The 23,041-nt window shown below is 44.7% G+C and overlaps 1 protein-coding gene across 1 annotated transcript in view; it reads left to right on the plus strand.

Moving 5' to 3' along the window:
* Positions 1-726: 726 nt before the first annotated feature.
* The window catches only part of arhgap24 (Rho GTPase activating protein 24), a 545,136-nt gene continuing 522,821 nt past the window's right edge, over positions 727-23,041 (plus strand). Inside the window, exon 1 of the mRNA XM_041194111.1 lies at positions 727-1,046. The gene's annotated coding sequence lies outside the window, so the exon portion shown is untranslated. The remainder of the gene's footprint in view (positions 1,047-23,041) is intronic.

Genomic DNA, 23,041 nt, shown 5'->3' on the forward strand with positions numbered 1-23,041 from the left:
GTCGCCACGCCTGACAAGAAAAACCTGTTGGCTAGTAGAATTGAAGGCTTTTAAAGTTGTCAGCTATTATATGAATTGTAAAGCAGACTCTGCATCGCTCTCAAAATTTACTTCGCAAAAGTTTTCGATCCGGTTTCAAAGCTGCAATGGGAGAACATATAGCCTGGGCTGCATAGCAGCCTTTCTGCGGAAGGATTTGGTGTAACCCTTGCACATGATGACACCGCTGATCATATATCCCTAAGCTTGTTATATTCGTCATTCTTCCACGCAAAAGCTTCATTCCCCTCTTACAGCTGCCAGCTCCCAAACCCTGAACTGGAGAACTTACTGCAGCTGACGCATGCCTTTGGGGCAGTGAAACAGTTAACAGCAGACAAACAAACTCCAAAGTGGCTTACAGGCCGGCGCGATGATCTTGAGAATGTTTGAGCAGTGAGTTATTTTAACAGAAGCGGTTATCCCCGAAGCACCGGTTGGTAACCTCGATTGGTGCTGCCAGTTGCCTGTGAAACCTGAAACCTAAGGCAGAGGTTGAAGGCTGTCAGTACAGTTCTGACTATTGCAGCCTCGTCTAGTACACACACGCACACATACACACACAGACAGATCATCAGACAGACAAACAAACACACACTTTGTCTGTCCGTCTGTCTGTCTCTCCATCTCTCTCTCTCTCTCTCTCTTCACCCCCGCCCCCAGTAAACTCCTGCATCTCACTCTCTGTAAACGCTGGCACTTTTCAATTGGATGTCACTGCACTCAGCTGTAATAAGGTAGCGGCCAGCAGCTCCCCCACCACCCCAACCCCCTTCACCCCCTGGGAGTTTGTCGATACAGATGGTCTGAACAGTCAAAAGAGAAAGGGGGGGGGGGAGAAAACTTTTCACTGAAGTGACAGCTTATTTTAAATCTACTTCCTCTCTGGGCTGGTGTCCTGCTGCAGGGTTTATGGCTGTGAATTCTTCTGGTGTGTGAGCAGTTCTCTCTGCTTATTTGCCGCTCCCAAATTCTCATCCAGGTCCACACTCCTCGTCTGCCCCACGGTAGGTGCCTTTTAAAGTGCTATTTGTGTGCGATGGGCTGTAAAGGTCGAATTGGTCAGACCAGAGCCTGTGCTGTACACCAGGAAGCAGCTGGTGTGTGGCGATGGTGCTGTATTGTGTTCGACGGCATTGAGCAGTGTTGCTGTTACTGTATTTCAATAATTGATTAGACTAGATTAGTTCAACAGCTTCTGCTACGACTCGGCTGTGCACTTAATGGTCAATCCTGGCACAAATCATTCATTACATGACCTTTATACCAATGTATTCTGTGAAATTGAAAATTCTGCAGCCTTCTGCAAATTGCCCTTGATTTGGCATTATTCTATCTGTATAGTTGGTATCCACTAATCAAGCGTTAATTGTGTACTGATAATAAGTATCAATCTCGTAATACAGTATATAACTTATTTGCTGCATTGTAAATGTCACCATGGTCGTCTCCTTTGCTGTCAGAATGTGATGCATGAAACTTCAGATTACACAAGATGTTGTTAAGACTCTTGATCCAGGGTCAGTGGAACTGCTAGGGCATGGGGGAAGGGGTGGGATATAATTATCAATAATCGCTGAAACACACGAGTTGACTATTCCCCTGAGAAATATGAAAACGATATTATTCAAAGTCAGTCTGAGCATTGTTTGCCCTGAACTGACACAAAGTAAGATATCAATGTTTGGTTCTGGAATGCCTCAGTCACTTTTTTTTATTTGTGACTGGAAAATCTGAATGGCCAAGTCTGTGCTGTAAATAAGCAGCTGTATTGCAGTCTGGTTAAAATATTTGCTATGGTCTCAACTGCTGGTAGATTAATTTTCATTTGACATCCACAATATATTGGAAAAGAAACAGTTGAAACATTGAGATGTGTTACAGTACAATTAGCTTTATTAAAACAAAATTGAATCAGACTTGCATCATTTTAATCTTTCTATCTATTGAAGATATTTTATGATGTTCTGCACTTGCTCAATGGATATTTTCAGAAATGGTTTTAAAATCATGCAGTTCAAAATATACAACATTAAAATGAGTTTCCTGTGATATTCCTTGATGAGGTTTCACATCACAAAGGACCTTTTTTTACAAATAAGGTTCATATTTTAATTATATAATAGAAGAAATATTGTCAACCTATTTCTGGTTGTAAACTGTGTCCAGTGACCTTTCCACAATAAAATAAGGTTTTTCCCTCCTCTCCCCAAAAGAGTGATCATTTTAGTTGCTGACAGGGGGACTTGATTGAGGCAGGGATTTGTGTAACTTCTGTTTTCCACAGTAGTTTTGTTTGCAGCTGCTGTGCGTCATTTATGTTTCCCTCTGCTGGGTTGACTTTCTTACATTGCAGCATACTGCTCTTTCATTACTGTGCTAGCTCCCTTTGCCACCTTGTTTATTCTGTTGCCCCCCACAGGCATGGGTTCACATCTACCCCCTCAGCATATTTGTTAAGCAGAGATCTGTCACTGTTGGCACTTGGAGGAAAGGAAAGTTCCCTGTCTCCCAAACTCAGGCTGGAGCTGCTGTTTACATTTCCAGCAATGGACGGGCTTCTTGATAAGGAATGCTATTTTTTCTTTTCCCCGCAATATTCCCTCCAAAAGGCATTGTGCCAGATCTTGCCCTCCACCTGACATCCGCACTTATGCAATTGCCAGCAGAGGTCATTAAATAGCAATCCCAAGCAGAAAGTCTGGGTGATTTTACTCTTAAACACAGAAATGTTGCATTGCTCTGCCACTCCCACAGATGAACTAGATTCAATGGTAACTTTCAAAAGGGAATTGAATATATTGTTGAAAATGTAATGTTTGCAAATCTATGGGGAAATAATGGAGGAATGGAACTAATTGGGCAGCTCTTTCACAGTCCCGATTGGCAGAATGGCCTTCTTCTGTGCTGCAAGATTCTATGAGGTCAGCTGAATCACTATTATCCGGAGACCAAACTGGACTTCCTCTGGTTTTGACGACTCACAATCATAACATATGCACCTGGAAATTCCAGTTAATTTTGGCAGAGTCTGGAAGGGCCCCCCCCCCCCCCCCCCCCCCCCCCCCCAGACAAACAGCATCAACAGCTAACATTGCCATATATACCATTTCCACTGTTCTCCTACCAAAATGATAGTAGGTTACTAGGACAACTTTTTGGAGTGTCAGTGCCCTGGCCTGTTTGTCCAGTAAGCCATCAGGAAAACCTTAGAGTGATATGTCTCAATTGATTGTACAATGTTAGCAATATATTCGACAGTCAACACTTTGCCAACTACAAAATATACCATTTTTAGTCTAATTCGAGTATCAATCCTGCCGCCCTGCCTGGATTACTATGTAAAATGTTTGTAGGGGGCGGTGGGGGTGGTAGGGGAGCTGCAGGATTCAGTCTCTGTATTCTTATGGTTCCATTTCCCAGATAGAACTGCAGTCTGCCACTTAGTGTAAGTCAGAAGCAGGCAAGACCGACTGGGTAAAAAAGCGTCTTAGAGTGACAATAAAAAAACATAATTTCTAAAAAAAATGACACAGTCCTACTTTTTGTTGTCTTACAATGAAGTTGAAAGACATAGCAAATTACTTTAACAAAACCAATCTATATTTATAACTCAAAGACTATTTTGAGACTATTTAATCTCAAGAGTCTACATGGGTTACCCACTTAGTGTCAAGAGTCCAGTTTGTGATAAGAATGTAACAGTGTGGTCTACCTGCTTCATTTCAGCATGAACGATTCTGTACATTGATGCAGAGTTAGAACCACGGAAATTGAACACGTGTTAGCCATATTAGGCACCATCGGTTCAATTGGACAAAATAGCCACTGCAGTTTGAAACAGTCTGTGTACTGTGCAATTGATCAAAAATTAACTCAAAGCAGAGTTTTTTTAATGGAAGTTAGAGAATTCTGAAAATGCTAAAATAGTCAAATCAAAAGGCTAAGAGGAATCTATTACACACCCACATATCATTCTCCATTGTTGCACTTTGGGTAAATTTAGAAAGAATCCCAGTGTAATTATAACAAAAAATGAACATTGCAGTAAATTTTTGCAAAAAAAAAAATTGATAAACACCCACATAGTAATATAATGCCTGTACAAGCATGCATTGTTTAGAAATCTACCCAACCAGCCTATGCTGAGCTGCAAAACCCTCTATTGGACTTGTTTCCCTGTTTGTTGTTTAGTCATCATTTCCCCAATTTCTTTTTCAATTTTCATCTGTGGGCCCCTAGCTCAAACACCAGCATTACAGTCTGTTCCCCAGGCATTTGTGGAACCTGCCACCAGGAGGAGTAAATGAGTGACCCAGGGTGTCCTTTAGAGTTTCACATCCTTCAGTGAGTGCAAAGACTGCAGGTTTTTAAATTTTGTGGAGCTATTTTGAGTTAACAACTTTGTTAAAATACTGCATTTGGAAATTTTACATAAGTATGTAAAGTTAACTAACAGCAGAATTTCAACCCCCGAGTCTCTGATAAATACACCTGATTTATTGCTTAGATGAGACAGGGATCTCACTGTGTGACAAACCGCAGGTGCGAGATGGTGTCGTACCACTGAAGTACAATGCATTGGTATGACAAGACACTAGGTAAGATGCTTGTCTTTATAAGCATTGTTGAAACCTAAAGATGGTGATTCTCGAATGAAGGTACACATGTCCTTTCAAATGCAATATGTAAACGTTTCATTAAAAGCATATAGAAGGCTCATTTTGGCAATAGATTCAGTGTGATTGCAGTTACAAGAAAACTTTCAAGATTTTTGATGTGTTCAGAACAAAACTTAATTGTCATCTAATGACCCTTTTTTGGCTGAGTCCATTGCTCGACTCATAATAAGCACATTAGCGTCAAATTAATGTTTTATACTTAGCCTAAGATCTTCAAATTGGAATGACACAGTCACTTGATAGATATTGCTGTGTGTGATGAAGGAGAGTGAAATGCCCCTTTAGTGTTAAAAAAAACCCCTAAAAATTACTTTTGGTTTCTTTTTTTCCACAAAATCAAAAAGATGTCTACATCTACTCGAGACCTTAAAGGATATATTTTATACCCCCAAATCCTCCCACAGCAAACAGCCCAGCCTCCGGACCTAAATAACCTGGTTGGTAATAGTAGTATTTTAGTCTGAAACTAAGTTATATGGACTAGAAAGTTCTGGTCTGCATCGAATTCTGCTAGAGCAGCTGTTGACTTGCTAGAGTTAGGCAAAGAAGTGGGCAGGAAATCAACCAGAATTGCCAGATCACTGCCTAATGATGATTGCTGGAAAGTGAAACAAAAACAAAAAGTGCTGGAAAAACTCAGCAGGTCTGACAGCGTCTGTGGAGAGAAAGACAGAGTTAACGTTTCGAGTTCTTATGACTCTTCTTCGAAACTAAAGAGAAGTAGAAATGTGGTGAAATGTATATTGTGTAAGGTTGGGGGGGTGGGGTGTGTGGTGCACGGATGGGACAGGTGAAGCTGGATAGAAGGCCAAAGGTGGAGGCAAAGGAGAGATTGCAAATGATGTCATAAACAATCAAAAGCTGTCATTTCTGCCAACTCCAGCATGACCCCACCTCCAAACACATCTTCCCCAGCCCCACCCCCCCTTCAGCATTCTGTAGGGACCATTCTCTCTGGGACACCCTGGTCCACTCCTTCATCATCTCCAACACCGCAACCCCCTCCCACAGCACCTTCCCATGCAACCGCAGAAGGCGCAACACCTGCCCCTTTACTTCCCCCCTCCTCACTGTCCAAGGGCCCAAACACTCCTTTCAAATGAAGCAGCGCTTCACTTGCACTTCCCTCAATTTAGTCTACTGCATTCGCTGCTCCCAATGTGGTCTCCTCTACATTGGAGAGACCAAACGCAGACTGGGTGACCACTTTGTGGAACACCTTCGGTCTGTCCGCAAGCATGACCCAGACTTCGCTGTCGCTTGCCATTTCAATACACCATCCTGCTCCCGCACCCACATGTTTGTCCTTGGCCTGCTGCAATGTTCCAGTGAAGCTCAACGCAAACTGGAGGAACAGCACCTCATCTTCCGATTAGGCACTTTACAGCCTTCCGGACTTAACATTGAGTTCAACAACTTCAGACCATGAACTGTCTCCTCCATCCTCACCCCTTTTTGATCCCCTTTTTCAAATATTTATTTTTAAATTTTTATATATATATTTTTTCCCACCTATTTTTAATTTATTTCCACTTTTATTCATTGCTTTATCCCCACCTTTTAGCCTATTTTGATCTTTTTTCCCATACCATTCCCTCCTCCCACCCCACCTCCACTAGGGCCATCTGTCACTTGCACATTCTGCTTTCTATTCTTAATGTTGCCATTAGCACCTCCTTTAGCCAGTATCACCACCATCAACACCCCTTCAACCTTTTGTTTATGACATCTTTTGCAATCTCTCCTTTGCCTCCTCCTATCACTGCCCTTCTATCCAGCTTCACCTGTCCCACCCCCTTAAACAGTATATATTTCACCACATTTGTACTACTCTTTCATTCTGAAGAAGAGTCAAACGGACTCGAAACGTTAGCTTGTCTTTCTCTCCACAGATGCTGTCAGACCTGCTGAGTTTTTCCGGCAATTTTTGTTTTTGTTACAGATTTCCAGCATCTGTGGTATTTTGCCTTTATCTTATTGCTGGAAAGTGTATGTTTACAGTTGTCGAATGAAGACACAACGTGGTAAAAAGTTAAGAGCAAAATATTGCAGACACTGAAAATCTGAAATAAAAACAGGAAACATTGGAAATACTCAGCAGGTCAGGCAGCATGTTTGGAGAGAGAAACAGAGTTAACCTTTTAGGTTGATGACTTTTCATCAGTTTTTGTCAAATGGTCGTTGATCTCAAACATCAACACAGAATCTGGCACAGTAAAGTGAGATATATTGTCAATGAGAGGGCGTTACTGTGTCGCTGATTCTGTTTGGTATGCTCTTCTCTATTTTCTCATCCTCCTTTCAGTCTTACATCCAGTTTTCTCCCTTCATTATTCTTCTACGGAAAACATGTTGGGGTTACAGTTCCAAAGCTATTGGCTCTCCAATAGTTCACCTAGATAATTATTCTTCCGAACATTGAATCCTGGATTTTCCTCTGTGGCAGGTGGGATCTTTTGTTGCCAGACTGACTCAGTGTTGCCCCTGGTGAATTCAGATATTCAGGAAAAACTCATGGTCTTGCCAAAACTTCCCATGGAAATTTGGCTAGGAGAGTGGGAAGTTTTGTGTAGGAATTAAATATCGAGATCACCCTAAAGGACAAGGCATTGGCAATCAACATTTTTGGAGAATGCCTCACTGGTCAGCTTGCAGAGTCCCCAAGTTGCCTGAGGTTTCACTGGACATGCTCCTGGCACAAGTTAGGTGAGGACTGTAACCCTTCTTGGTTCAGAGACAAGGTCATCAAAAGTTTATGCCAACAGATTAGTGAAAGGAGACCAGTTAGTGCTGGTTCCATGGGCAGAATTTTTCCATTGGCGTGCGGAGTGCGGGCCCTGCACATCTGCACATAAAATGATGCACGGTAATGTCGGGTGAGCGTTCCGACATCACCACGTGCCATCGCGATATTTTGTTGGGTGGGCGCGCGATGATATCCTCTGCGCACCCGTCTTTAATTAACGAGCCATTTAAGGCCCTTGATTCACCAATCGCTGCCAATTTTTCAGCACCTGTGCAATCTTCAGGTCGGCGCACGGGCGCAACGGGCAGGTGGGTAGGACACATTGGTATAAAATTCATCCAAGGGCGGGATAAGGGGGCTCACTGGATGCTCTCTCTAGTATTGATTTTTCAAAGTTATTGAAACTTGCCTGTGTGATCTGCAATACTTCAAAATGTATGCCAGCTACTTTGTCTGGACCCTTTACCCTCAGGTCAGCACTCTGCAGTAAGGAATCTTTTTTGGGCCTGCAGGTTTCAGGAAGCCTTCCCTTAGCCTAGGAATGGAGCTGAACTCTCCACTGGAGGCACCTCCTCTGAGGAGGAAGGGAGGGCTAGAAGGGGGAGGAGGCCAGGAGTGCACATTCAGCTTCCAGTGGAGCCACCTTTGGGAGGACAGGCACAAGGGGTACAGGGCCAGAAGGTAGACCAAGGCAGAAGGGGCCGCAGAAGATGCCACGATCCTGCTGCCAAGGTATACAGGTGAAGCAGCTATCTCAATATGACTGAGGTGCGGTGCCGAAGGAGGCTCCATCTCACAAGGGAGACAGTCAACTATATCTGTCAGATGATTGGGCCTGAGATCTCCACTAACTGTGTGGGTGGACACCCCATGCCAGTGGCTCTAAAGGTCACAGCTGCCCTCAACTTCTATGCCTTTGGCTCCTTCCAGGGCTTGGTGGGTGATCTTTGTGGTGTCTCCCTATCAGCTGGCCACACTTGTGTCAAGCAGGTTACAGATGCTCTGTTTAGATGTGCATTGACCTTCATCCACTTCCGTTGGGACCAGGCAAGCCAGACACAGTGAGTCAGAGGCTTCACAGCCATTGTTGGCTTCTCCCGTGTCCAGGGTGCAATAGACTGTACACATGTGGCCATCAAGGCGCCAGCGGGTGAGCCCGGTGCCTTCATCAACAGGAAGGGCTTCCACTCCATGAACGTGCAGATAGTGTGTGATCACAGGATGCTGATTCTACAAGTCTGTGCAAGGTACCCAGGCAGCTCCCACGACGCCTACATCCTCAGACACTCCCAGGTGCCGGGGCTCTTCAGTGCTCCAGCCCAGCTGGATGGATGGCTGCTGGGTGACAAGGGCTATCTCCTGCGAAGGTGGCTCATGACGCCTCTCCGCCATCCAAGAACAGAAGCTGAGCAGCGGTACAATAGGAGCCACACCTCCACAAGGGTCGTGCTGCAGAGAACCATCGGTTTTCTCAGGATGCGCTTCTGATGCCTGGACCACTGAGGGGGCGCACTCCAGTACCCCCCAGATCATGTTTCAGTGATAGTGGTAGCACGCTGCGCTCTCCACAATCTTGTGCTGGAAAGGGGGGACGCGGTGGATGATGAAGACATCGACGCTGTGGCTGCGGCTGCACACGATAAGTCCAGCAGTGAGTCCGAGGATGAGCACATACAGGAGAATGCTGAGGGGTTAGACGCTGACCCGGGCATACTCCAGGGGAGGCAGGGACACCTGGCTGGGAAGCTTTAATCCCAATGAACCTTCAGCTAGCACACCACAGGTGGACCTCCAGGACAAGCCTGGGCTGTTGGCTCCATACTCGATATCTAAGTGCCAAATCTTCCAGGTTAGGAACAGTCACTAAGGGCCTTGTTAATAAAGCTGAATGCCCCACAAAGCACTCGTAACATTTTTGGAAACCATACACATGCAGACGAAAAGAGGTACCCTCAGCCATGGTCACATGTCTGAATTTAATATTACAAGCAAAGAAAATTAATGAAACAAAATGACAAGGGTGTTCCAATTCAAAGCAAATAATAAAGACCTCATTGCAGGCCAACACAAAAACGCCAGTGATAAACCCGTGGTGTGCCTAAGGTGCCTTATGTTTACGTTTACGGGTGCTACGTCTTGCTGCTGCCCCATCGCTTGAAGTGGCAACTGAGACAGCCTGCTGACTCTGCTGTCCTGTTGGCCTTGATGACCCTGGCGGTTGTCCTCTAGCTCTTGGAACCAGTGGCAGCCCCACCTGGGAGGGAGCTGTCAGTTCCACAGCTGGCATCTCCCCAGTTGTCACAGCCTCTCCAGATGCTACAGTCACTGGAAAAGGGGCGGAGGAGCTGCCGCCCTCATCCGGAGCGCCCTGAGAGGTGCCCGCAGAGACGACAGGCAGCTGCTGCGCTGACATGAGGTCGCTTCAGACCTGCTCACTATGAATGGATGGGCACCGAGCTGTGAAACTTGGTGTCCAGACCATCTCCCACGCTGGCACTGACCAGCTGAGGTCAATGCTGATGTGAGGGTTTGCTGGTCAGAGCACATCCCCAGGAAGCCCTGATGGGTCTCCTGGAGGAGGCTCTCCACGAGAGTTGCCACTCTCTCCATGGAAGACACATGCTGCTCAGACATGTGGTTCATTGCTTCGGCGATTGTCCGTATAGACTCCTCCACTACAGAGACCAAGCCAAGCATAGCCACTTGTATCTCCACCAGACGATCCCACACACCCGGCCGCATTTCCTGCCACTGCTGTGTAATGGACAACCCCAGAGGCACATCATCAGGCACCAACTGAGCATGTGCCTGGTCCCCTGCAGATCTCCAATTCCTGGCGCCATGGGCACTCGCTGTCTCTGCCAGCTCCTCCAGGGACTGTGAAGTGCCCTCACCGCTGTGCCCTGTGACACTAGCCAATGTTCTAACTCCTAGTGAGGTGCTAGTATCTGCGCTGGTGCCTGCCTGGTAGAGATGGTGTGACGCTGGTGAGACATCAGGGCCATCAGGTGTGAGAAGGGGCCTCTGCTGCTCCTCCTCCTGACACTGCTCCGCTGATGCTGAAAGGAAGAACAAGGACATTGGATCAGTTAACGTGGAGACAATGACAAAGTGCATCCCTGTTCCCCGGATCATTATGCGCTTATCCTTCCATAAGCAATGGTCAAGCCATGTTGCAAAATTAAATCCATTAACATTCAGCACAGCTATGGCTGTTGGGAGAACAATGCTGACCTCACTGCTGGGTATACATACCTGCCTGTGGCACCCCAGCCTGACCGACACCAGTGGACCTGGGCGTATGGCGCCTCTCCAAATCCAGGGCCTCCTGCTGAAACTGGCTGAGAATGGCTAACTGCGCCTGGCCGCTGCCAGTCCTCACCCGCTCTGCAGCATTATGAGCATTCTTCTCCTGAAAATGAGAGAAGAGCATTGATTTGTGCAAATTGTACATGGACGCTGTTCGTGCATGGCCCACCCCAACCAGAGTGGGACATTGCAGGGCTCCAGTGCCTCCTCACCTCGCTGCTGCCAAACACTCACACAAAGATGCTAGGCCTGTTCCCCACCCACCCACCCCTTGGCCACATGCTGCTTACATCACATTAGCACCACATGGTGCGCCTCCTTCCATAGCAAGGAGGCACAAGCACGTGGAGTGCAGAGGGCAGCAGATAGATCGTTGCCATGCCACCTTGAAGCTCCCCTCCCGGCATGTCATCACCCTGACTTTGACATGTCCTGGAGTTCTAGCATTGTGCCTAGGTGCAGCTCCTCCAGATTGTCCCCAAAACAGTAATTTGGGTCTCAGTGTACCACATGCTGCGGGTGCAGAACCCATCTCTTCACCACCCTCCCAAGCTGACCTCGGCATGGGCAATATCTGCTGGCCCACCCAATGAAGGACACATGCCGTCAATGGTTCAATGCAATCACTACACTCAGACTTGGGGGGGCGGGTGGGGTGCAGCAGTGGGGGAAAGCCTACCTGCTGGGTTAAGTGACCAATGCTAACATTGTCCTCACCCTCCTAGAGTACAACTGGATCCAGGTGCGCCGCACCACATTGCGGGAACTCACCACCTCCACCACCTCCTCCCAGGCACATTTCGTCATGTGCGGGGGCCTCCTCCTCCTGTCATGGGGAACCAGCACCTCCTGCTGTGCTGCCACCTCCTTGAGGAGGGAAGCAAAGCACTCATCGGAAAAACGAGGGGCACACTGGCCCCCCCATCCTACCTTCCAACCTGGCCTGGCCCAATGGCCTACCCTCCGGACTTGCATAACCTTCATTGCCCCACTGCAGAGTCCTTTGCCCAACCATTGCGAGCAGCCTTTCCAACGCTGCCAGGCCTTCCTTTATACAGGCCTCCGGGTCACCATTGGATTCGGCAGGCTGAATGCCCCCGCCGCCGCCCACCCACTCCCGCGATACACAGGAGTTGTGAAGCACGCTGGGCGAGCCTTAATTGGCCCACCCGTGTAAAATGGCGGCCCAGACCCGATCATGAGCGGTGATTGGGTACGTGCCCGCTCCTGCTCCGCTACCCCCACAATCCAGAAAATTCTGCCCCATGAGTCCATGCACAGACACTCAGTGTCGCAAGAAGTCTAATGACTTTACAAGATCAAACAAGATAAGAGGGGTCAGCCTTAGCACTGACTCCTAAAATGCACTGTATTAGCCATGTAGGTCACTTGGAACCATCTTCCTTTCACTGCGTTGGAGTGTTTCAAGAGTTTAACATTAATGTCGAGAAGGCCCTTTAAATCTCAGCCTTCACTTGGAAGGGGCCTATCACTCAAAGCCTTACATACATGATGGGAGTATTTCCTGGGCCAGTGGCCAGATATACTGGATCACCTGGGCAAAGCAAATATAGGAAGATCATGTGGGTCAGATGGTACATCTGCAAAAGAGATTGCCCGATTTCCCCTGAGCTCTGTGCACTTGGGCACAGATCCAGGAAAATCTTATCTATGGTGACCTCCAAAAGATTCAACATATTATGTAATGGTTTCTTTCAAGCACCTGTTTCTTCTGGTAGCACCTAGGTTTTACTGTATCTCATGGCAACAAGATGACATTCTCATATTTTGCATTCTTTTCCCTGGATGCCGATAACATGAGAGAGGAATTAGCCAAAGTCGGAAGACCTCTGTTCTCTCAAGCTCTAGAAAGAGGAGCTATTGGAGTCATGAGGACAGGGAAGTTGGTGGGCAGGTGCCAGCTGCAAGTTCATCATGACTCTCTACTTCTGATCCTCCTCATGTTGTTGGACCATGTAACGTTCCAATAAACTAGATCGTAAACCCTTGTGTCACTCCTATGGAACTCTGCTTCCCAGCTACTCCAATCTCTTTCTTCACAGGACAATATAGAAAGTTTACTGGGGCCTTGATGGAAAGGGTGTTTAGAAGGACTACAATGGAATAAGAAAACAGGTTAATTGGTAATATAAAAATAAAATATTAAGGACTTTCATAGGCATGCTAAAAGTAAAAAAATAATCAAAAGCAACAGCTGAGAATGAAGGGGGAATGAATTAATGGAGGACGAAGATAAACAGATGTGACATAAATATTTTGCATATTTTTTCAATTGATGGTGTGAATGAGAATGTTTATACGCTTTAGAACGTAACAAGTAGGAGTATGTGTAGACCATCAAGCCCCTTGAGCCTGCTCCGTCATTTAATAAGATCATGGCAGAACATCTACATCACTTTGAACTGTCCTGCCTTGTCCCCATATCTCTTGATTCCCTTAGTCCTAAAGAGGAATATGGAACAACTGTTGGCGGTAACTATAGAAAAGTTAGTGGGCGGGATTTTCCAGGGGGGCAGTTATAAGCCAATTAGGCTGAATTCAGTTATGGACAGACTCATTAATACATAATTCAGGACCTAATTACTGAGCATTTAGAGGCACCTGATGTTCAAGGATAGCCAACGTGTATTCATTAAAGATGAGTTTGACAAATTCAATGGAATTATTTGAAAAGATGACTGCCAGCAGCTCCAACCTGAGTTTTAGGAGACAGTACGCTCCTTCTTCCCTACCGTCAACAATGATAGACCTCTGCTTGACAAATATGCTGATGGTATTGATATGAACTCAAACCAGTGGGGTCACAGATTAAACAGGGTGGCAGAGAGAGCAAACACACTAATGAAAAAGCAGTATGCTGCAATATAAGAAACTCAACCCAGCAGAGGGAAACACAAGTGAGGCACTGCAGCAGGACGCAAAACTGCCATCGAAGGCAGAAGGTGCAAAAATTTCTGCCTCTATCATTTATCCCAATTCGCAGTTAGAAGGAATGCTGTAGTTTATATGGATTTTCAGAATATATTTGATAAAGTATCACATAGGAGGTTTGTTACACAAATACAAGCCTGTGATAAGAAAAAACTGTAACAGCATGGGAAGAAAGTTGGTCGGCAAACAAAAAATAATGGCTAACTGGGTATTGATTGAATTGGAGAAGTGTTGAAAATGGTGCTGGGCCCAGTTTTGTCTTCAATACATATAGATGATTAGACTTGGGCACAGTGAGCACAATATTAAAATTTACAATGACACTTAAAGTAGCATGTTTGGCAAATTGTGAAGGGTGTTGTAAAAGAAATCAGGGGGTTATAGACGAGTTAGTAAAATGGGTGGACAGATAGCCAATAAAATGTAATGAGAAAAATGTGATGTAATGCATTTAATAAAGGAAAACAAGAAATGGAAATATAAAGTCAATGGGAAGATTTAGAAGGATGAGGAGGAATAAAGAGGTATAAGGAGTTCAAATTCATAATTCCATGAAGGTGCAAGTAGGTAAAGCCATGTAAAATTACTGTTGGACACACATTCAGTGTAGATTTTGACTAACATTATTAATGCACTAAAGTTGATTTACTTGGAGTCAGAGATGAGGAGGACTGTTACCAACTAGAAGGACAAGGGCAGCAAACACATGGGAACACCACCACCTGCAAGTTCCCCTCCAAGCCGCTCACCATCCTGACTTGGAAATATATTGCTGTTCCTTCATTGTCGCTGGGTCAAAACACTGGAACTCCCTCCCTAACAGCACTTTGGGTGTAGTTACACCACATGGACTGCAGCAGTTCAAGAAGGCAGCTCACCACCACCTTCTCAAGGACAATTAAGGATGGGCAATATATGCTGGCCTAGCCAGCAATGTCCACACTCCATGAATGAATAAAAATAAGAAAGGATGTTATTTATCCTGCACAAATACTGGCCCAGATTTTTGCTTCCTGGTCGGGTGCGCAGAGTCAGGAGAATTCCCAGCTCCATGAACCTGACCTTTAAAAATGACTTCCCAGACGTCAGATTTTCATTCTGGAGTGGGCTGGAGTAGAAATCCGGGCAAATGACCTGGGAAGAACTGAAGAGGATGCCAGGTTTGGAGATGGCTGGATGGAAGGCCTGCCTTGGGGGCTCTGGCACGGTGTCCAAGCTTTAAAAATAAAGATTAAAACATGAAACAATCTTCCATCACTCAGCCCTCAACCCAGCACTCCCCATGCCCCAGTCATGCCAACCTATGCCACCTCATGACCTCCACTCAACCTTCAAACCCTCACTGCCAACCTATGGCCCCGTCCACCCCATAACCCCTCATTCTGCATGCCAGCCTCTACCCCTCCATCTACTCCTATGACCCTTTATACCCCCATGTCAATCTATGCCCCTCCACCCACCTCACCCATTGTCCTTTGTAGCCCCTGTGCAAAACCATGGTTCCCCCACCCACCGCCCTTTGCACTTAGCATGCCAACTCACCTAGCACCCACCATGGGCAGACCTCAGGGCCCATGCAAAGATGAGATAAAACAAAGTTTTTTTCTCTGTTATGGTGAAAACCTGGGCCACTCATCTAAGTTGTCAGCGAAGCTCAATTAGCTTACAATTGAAATTCCTGATTAGATTACAACATTGAATCTCATTCCTTATGTTAAATGTTTTCTGTAGGTTTACACTCATGCTCTCTCTCTATAGCCCTGTGATTTCTGTTTCATTGCATCAAATATTTGGAATTCAAGACAAATCTGACCTTAGTTTATTATTGTACACTGGGAATTGTATTTACAATCCAAATTTGGGGGAAAATGCCAAGGAACTAAGGAAGAAGTGACTTGAACTCCTCAAATGAAAATGAAAAAGAAGCCCTCAAAAACCAAAAATTAGTCCCCGAAACTCAAAAAGCAGCCTTTGAGAAATTTTTAAGAAAAGTCCTTGAAGAAAAAAAAATTTCGACCCTTGACCTGGCATACCTTCAGAACTGCATTTGTGTGGAAATTTCTGTCGGCCAGTACTGGAGGGCAGTGGGGCTGGAGGCAAGTGCCAGATACCCAGAAGCAGATACAGCAGCACAGGAATTGTCTGCCCTGATTCCTACCCAGGTGAAGATCAGCCTGCGTATATGAGCTCATGTAACTTTTTGTTTCTGCATCAGGAGAGTTCCTCTTCCACAATGAAAACTGGGAGAGTTACATAAAGAATGGCTGTTCCAATGTTGGTCCTTTCCCGCTATCCAAAATCCCCAGGCTGTGTTAGACTTGTGTGCTGTGTAGTATAACACACTCTCAAACACATCACAATAGCTTCAATCAATTATTTTTATTGGGCTATAAATGTCAATGGTAAGCTACCTATTACCACAATAAAGCAGAAAGCATAAAAGCCCAGCTGGGTTGTAAATCATTTGTAGATGGCAAGCCTTCATTTCAAATGAATAGAAATATCATTCAGGACAGGTAGTGCAATTTTGGGACAGATTTCTGAACATTTCCTGTCTTTTCTGTTGCCAAACTTACCATTTTTAAAATTCATTCACAGGATGGGGACTTCGCTGGCTGGGCCAGCATTTATTGCCCATTCCTAGTTGCCTTTGAGGTGGTGGTGGTGAGCTGCCTTCTTGAACCGCTGCAGTCCATGTGGTTTAGGTACACCCACAGTGCTGTTAGGGGTGGGGGTAGTTCCAGGATTTTGACCCAGCGACAGTGAAGGAACAGCGATATATTTCCAAGTCAGGATGGTGAGTGGCTTGGAGGGGAATTTCCAGGTGGTGGAGTTCCCACCCAACTGCTGCCCTTGTCCTTCTAGATGAAGTGGCTGTGGGTTTGGAAGGTGTTGTCAAAAGGAGCACTGGTGAATTCCTTGCACAATTAGACCCAAGATGAAATGTGCTCAGTCTTTTGCCTAGTTTTTGCTTACTTATTAACAAATTAGCATTCAGGTAGATCGAGCAATTAGACATGTTTGCCTTTATTGCAAAGGGTTTGGAGTACAAGAATAAGGAAGTCTTGCTACAAGCGTACAGGGCTATGGTGAGGATACTCCTGGATTGCTGCGCAGTTTCCATCACCATATCTAAGGAAGGATAGTTTTGCTTTGGAAGGGGTGTGGTGATGGCTCATTAGATTAGGTCCTGGGATGGGAGGGGTATCCTATGATGAGAGACTGAGTAAACTTGGTCCCAATTCTCTGGGTTTAGAAGGATGAAAGATGATCTAATTGAAACAAATAAGATTCTGAAGGGGCTTTACAAGGTATACACTGAGAGGCTGTTTCCCCTGACTTGTGAATCTAGACCCATGGGGCACCTTCTCAGGATAAGAGGACTGAGAGGAGGAGAAATGTCTTCACTTAAAGGGTTCTACATCTTTGGAATTCTCAATCCCAGAAGATTATGAATGTGCCATTGTTGAATGCATTTAAGGCTGAGATAGACAGAGTTTTGGCCTCTCAGGGAATCAAAGATATGGGGAGCAGGTGGGAAGGGGAGTTGAAGCTGAAGATCAGCCTTGATTGTATTGAATAGCAGAGCAAGTTTGAGGGGCCATATGGTCTAATCTTGCTCATACTTTTATGTTCTTCTGGTCTTGTATTACATGCTGAATGTCACTATATTTAATCTAAGTAGTACAGAAGGCACAGAACTGTCTTTAAACACCCATGGAATATCTAGCTGAGGAGGTCCTCAGTGTACTGGCAGGGTAGCGAGAGGGGACTTGAGTAACAGCACATTAATGAATGCAGTATTGTAGCAATATGTAAAAATAAAATTGATCTAGAAATTGTAATTCATTTTCTATCATCTCGGTTCCTACCTTCCTCTTACTTTTATGTGGGTTTGTGGAGTTAAGATACGGAACACCCATGATCTAATTGAAGTACTGAGGGGCTGAATGGCAGACTCTTGTTTTTATATTCCTGTTATATTCAAGGGTCCCAGGTGACACCTTCACCTTTAGTAGTCACCTCAGGGCTATCTTTTCAATTTTTAAAAAAATAATTTCCTCCGATTAAATATTGAAACCATTGTTTTTGGATCCTGCTCCAAACTCCATTCTCTAGTACCGACTCCATCCCTCTCCCTGGCAAGTCTGAAATTAAGTCAGTCTGTTTGCAACCTTGGTGTCACATCTGACCTTGAGATCAGCTTCTGACCTCATATCCATTCTATGAATAACACAGCCTACCTCCACCTCCGTGACATTACCCAATTTTGTGCTGTCTCAACTCCTTCGCTGTTGAAACCCTCATTCATGCCTTCATTTCCTCCAGCTTGACTATTCCAATGTACTTTTGGCTGGTTTTCCACATTCTACTCTCCAAAAACTTGAGGTCATCCAAAATTCTGCTTGCATGTCTTAATTTACACCGAGTCCTATTCCCCTATCACCCCCATGCTTGTTGACCTACATTAGGTCCCGGTCAATCAATGCCTGGTCTTAAAATTCTCATTCTTGTTTTCAAATCCCTCCATGGCCTCACATTGCACCACACTGCAAACCCTGCTACCCCCATCCACGCACCCACCCCTGCCCCAGCCCATCTCTGTACTCTCCTCAAGCCCCACAGTCCTCCGAGATATCTACGCTCCTCTAATTCTGGTCTAATTTTTGCACCCATAATTTTAATCACTCTGCCACTAGTAGCTGTACTTTCATTTGCTTTGGCCCCAAGCTCTGAAATACCCTTCGTACATGGCTTTGCCTCTCTACCTCTTTTGAGATGCTCCTTAAACCTATCTCTTTGACCATTAACCTTGTATTCATCTATTCTTATTATCTCCTATGTGGCTCCATGGCATATATTGTTTTAGAATGCTCCTGTGAAGCACCAAGGAACATTTTATTATGTTAAAGGCAATGTATAAATATAAGTTGCTATTGTAAAAAAAACTGCAGTTGCAGAAAGGGCGGACAGACAGAATGTACCTTGGATTATCAATAATATCCATTCTTTCTATGGTAAACAGGCTGTGGGAGGCAGGGTCAAAAAGCCTAGCTGAGCATGGGGAAGGTCCATAACTAACTTTGCCCTGGGCCTCAAAAAATATTAAGGTCAGCTCTGAGTATACACAACTGCAGCAGAGTTAGATGTAATATTATGTGCAGGCATTGACAATGTGGCTGTTAAGCCCATGAATTGGGTCACAACTATAAAACCATTAAAACCAAAGCCGTTTGCGACCCATTTTATCAGATTTGTCTAGTTATTGAATCGTAAATCTGTGGGTTATTGTACAGCCTAGATTTCATGAAACATCTGTACATTCTGTGAGCTTAAGCAGGTTGAATTCATACAGGAACCAGCAAACATCTGCTCCAAAAATCTGTTTCCAAACCACTGCTTTGCTTCATTATCTAGAACACAAACGATTGCAGGAAGTCTCTTACCTGGATCTTTAGAAGTTTCACTACGTTTCTACTATTGGTTTGATTTAGAAACAATTTTTCAGTTTCTCTTAATAAATCTAAATTCATGATTTGCAAACAGTGGTGTCCCTTTCACATGCTGGCACCTCTGTAAGAGATGTACATCATTTATGGGGGGATGGACACTGTCTGAGTGTCTGCTTTGCCCATGCAAAAACTAGCTCCTTCATCATTGAGATAATCAGAGGCAGTGCAACATACAAAGCCCATCATGATGGTTTTAACATAATCATTCATGGGATGTGGCATTGCTGGCATGACTAGCATTTAATGCCTATCATTACCTGATCCAACAAGGTGATTGTGGGCCGCCTTCTTTATCTATTACAGTCTATATGGTGAATGTGCTCCCAAAATTCTGTTAAGTAGGGAGTTCCAGGATTCCAACCGAGTGACCATGAAGTGTTCAAATCAACATGCGGGAGAATTTTCTCCCTGTCAGGCGGGCCGGTTGGGAGCAGGTGCGGAGCTGATCGCCACCTGTGATCGGCTGCACGCCACCATTTTACGCAGACGGGCCAATTAAGGCCCGTCCAGCATGACGCGCACCCGGTAGCACTCAGTGCTACCTGTGCGGGTGGGGGGGAGGAGGGAGAGTTGGGGCCTGCGCTCTTTTGCCTGCATGCAAAAGAGCGCAGAAATCTCCCTGAGGCATGGAGCTGTCTCAGGGAGATTAAGCGCAGTCGTCAAGATGTAAAAAAAAAAAGAAAATTATTCAGACATGTCACCACATGTGACAGTGTCACATGAGCTGGGACACGTTTATTAATTTTGATAAAAATTTTTATTTCATTAATAAATCCTCCACAACACCTCATCCCACCTGTGGATGAGGTTTTATAAAAAATGTGAAGGCCGCCTGGGCTCTCTGCCTGCCCATCAACCTTAAGGTTGGACGGGCAACGTTCTCAATTGGGCTAATTGTTTCATTAATGGCCTTAGCAGGCCTTTGACAGTTCGGCGTGCAGCCGACTCTGGTGCGCGCCCGCCGAACAGGAGATCAGAATGACGCGCGGTGATGTCAGGACGCATGCCCGACATCTCTGCGCGTCATTTTACGGGTTGGCGTGTGGGGCCCACCCCTGCACGCCAAACAGAAGATTCTGCCCATGGTGTTTGACTGGGAACAAATCTTGAAGGTGATGGTTTCCTCACTCTTCTGTTGCCCTAGTTCTTCTAGGTTGTGGAGGTCATGGATTTGGGAAGTAATGTTGAAGAAGCATTTGCGAGATGTCGTGACGGGCCTGTAAAATTCTGCTCATTTTCTTTCTTTGGGATAACTTTCAGATTCAAATTCTGATGGCTTTCTTCCTTTTATTTGATCTCCCCACACAATTCATTGATTGATTCCTTTCTGTCACCTTACCCCAGCCAAGAAATCTTAACTTAGCAGCAACTTTTCACTATTAACCCTTACCTTCACATCACTTTTTAGTCAACAGAACTCAAACGCATTGTAAGCAGATTTCTTTTGAATCTGAAAAATAAATTAAGAATTGCTGGATTGATCATTTGTGTGATTTTTTGAAATTATGTTTATTTCTTCAGAAATGCAGATCTCAATCACATCAAAATCACTTGAACACAACAGCGTTAAGAAAAGAGTGCATGGTTCCTCTAACTCCTTTCACTGTTCAAATAAAAAGCAAGGGGCCAATTTATTTTGCATGGCGAGCTTTCCTTTAAGCATTAACATCAACAAGCTCGGAAATGTTCAATGAAATGGCAGCAACCACAACACTGGATGTTGTTCTTCTAGCCACCTATCACATTATCCAATTATGATGAAGGACTGTAAAGTGACAAATGTTGCACCTCTGTTCAAAAAGGTAGAAAGAGATAGGCTGAGAACTATTGATTAACTAGCATTGCATTAGTCATCAGAAAATTGCTGGACACTATAATTAGAAATAAAATAAATGAGTACCTGGAAGGGCAGGACTGATGAAAGATAGTCAATATGGAATTGTTACTCGCTAATAGAATATTTTTCAGAAAATAATGAAAAGTATAGATGGGGATAGTCTAGGACATTTATGTAGACTTCCAGAAAGTTTTAAGCAACATATTAAAAACTTGAGAAAAGTAGGAGCACTGACATAAAAGGAAAAGTACCATTCTGTGAGTAACTCACCTCCTGACTCCCCAAAGCCTATCCACTGTGACAAGGCACAAGTCAGAAGTGCGATGGAGTACTCTCCACTTACCTGGATGAGTGTGGCTCTGACAATACTCAAGAAACTAAACACAATCCAGGACAAAGCAACCTACTTAATCAACACTCCATCCTCTATCCATCACCTTAAAGATTCACTCTCCCCACCACCAATGAACAGTTGCAGAAGTGTGCAGCATGTTCAAGATGCACTGCAGAAATTCATCAAAGCTCCTTTGGCAACACCTTCTAAACCCATGACCACTACCATCTGGAAGGACAAGGGCAGCAGACACATGGGAACACCACCATCTGGAATTTCCCCTCCAAGCCATTCCACACCCTGACTTGGAAATATATTGCTGTTCCCTCACTGTCGCTGGGTCAAAATCCTGGCACTCTTCCTAACAGCACTGTGGGTGTGCCTACACCACATGGACTGCAGCGGTTCAAGGAGGCAGCTCACCACCACCTTTTCAGAGTCAATTAGGGACAGGTATTAAATGCTGACGTTGCCAGCAATGCTCATATCCAATGAAAGAGTATTTTTTTAATAAAAAGCAAAAAACTGCGGATGTTGGAAATCTAAAACAAAAATAAAAGTACCTGGAAAAACTCAGCAGCTCTAACAGCATCTGCGGAGAGGAACACAGTTAACATTTCGAGTCCATATGACTCTTCAGTAGAACTAAGGAAAAATAGAAGAGAGCTGAAATATAAGCTGGTTTAAGGGGGGGTGGGACAAGTAGAGCTGGATAGAGGGCCAGCGATTGATAGGTGGAGATTGCCAAAAGATGTCATAGACAAAAGGACAAAGAGTTGTTGACGGTGGTGATATTAGCTAAGAAATGTGCTAATTAAGGGTAGAAAGCACGACGAGCAAGGTAAAGATAGCCCTAGTGGGGGTGGGGTAGGGGGAAGGGATCGAAATAGGCTAAAAGGTAGAGATAAAACAATGGATGGAAATACATTTAAAAATAATGGAAATAGGTGGGAAAAGAAAAATCTATATAAATTATTGGAAAAAAGGGGGATTGGAAAGGGGATGGAGGAGAGAGTTCATGATCTAAAATTGTTGAACTCAGTATTCAGTCTGGAAGGTTGTAAAGTGCCTAGTCGGAAGATGAGGTGCTGTTCCTCCAGTTTGCATTGAGCTTCACTATGTTAAGGCAGCAGTGGTTATTAGGGTGTCTTGAGATGGGAGTGGCGACCAATTTTTTTGAAATTTCTATGTGTAAATGATTTGAGCTGAGCCATACAGTGGTGGATAACAAAGTTTGATGTTGATATAAAAGTAAGAAGGGTAGCAAGTTGCCAGGAAGAATGAAGGAGACAATATGAGGGCCGAAGACAGCTTAGAGCAATGGAAAGATAAATGGCAGATGCAACTTGATGCTATAAATTATGGGGTAATGGGAGTGAAAATACAAATGGGAATGAGAATATAATTATATCTTAAGCAGTACATCTTTCACCATAGTAGTAGAGTAATTGCACCTATGTGTGCAGGAACACATATCATTAAAACGTGGATGGACAAGTTAAAAACAAACATTTAAAACATCAACTATGGTTGTGGAGTTTATAAGGAGGATTCAATACAAAAACAAAGAGGTCACACTGGCTCTACAAGAAGTGTTTAGGCCACATCTGGAATGCTGCATGCACTTTT

Source organism: Carcharodon carcharias, chromosome 1, assembly GCF_017639515.1.
Source record: "Carcharodon carcharias isolate sCarCar2 chromosome 1, sCarCar2.pri, whole genome shotgun sequence".
Taxonomy (NCBI): Eukaryota; Metazoa; Chordata; class Chondrichthyes; order Lamniformes; family Lamnidae; genus Carcharodon; species Carcharodon carcharias.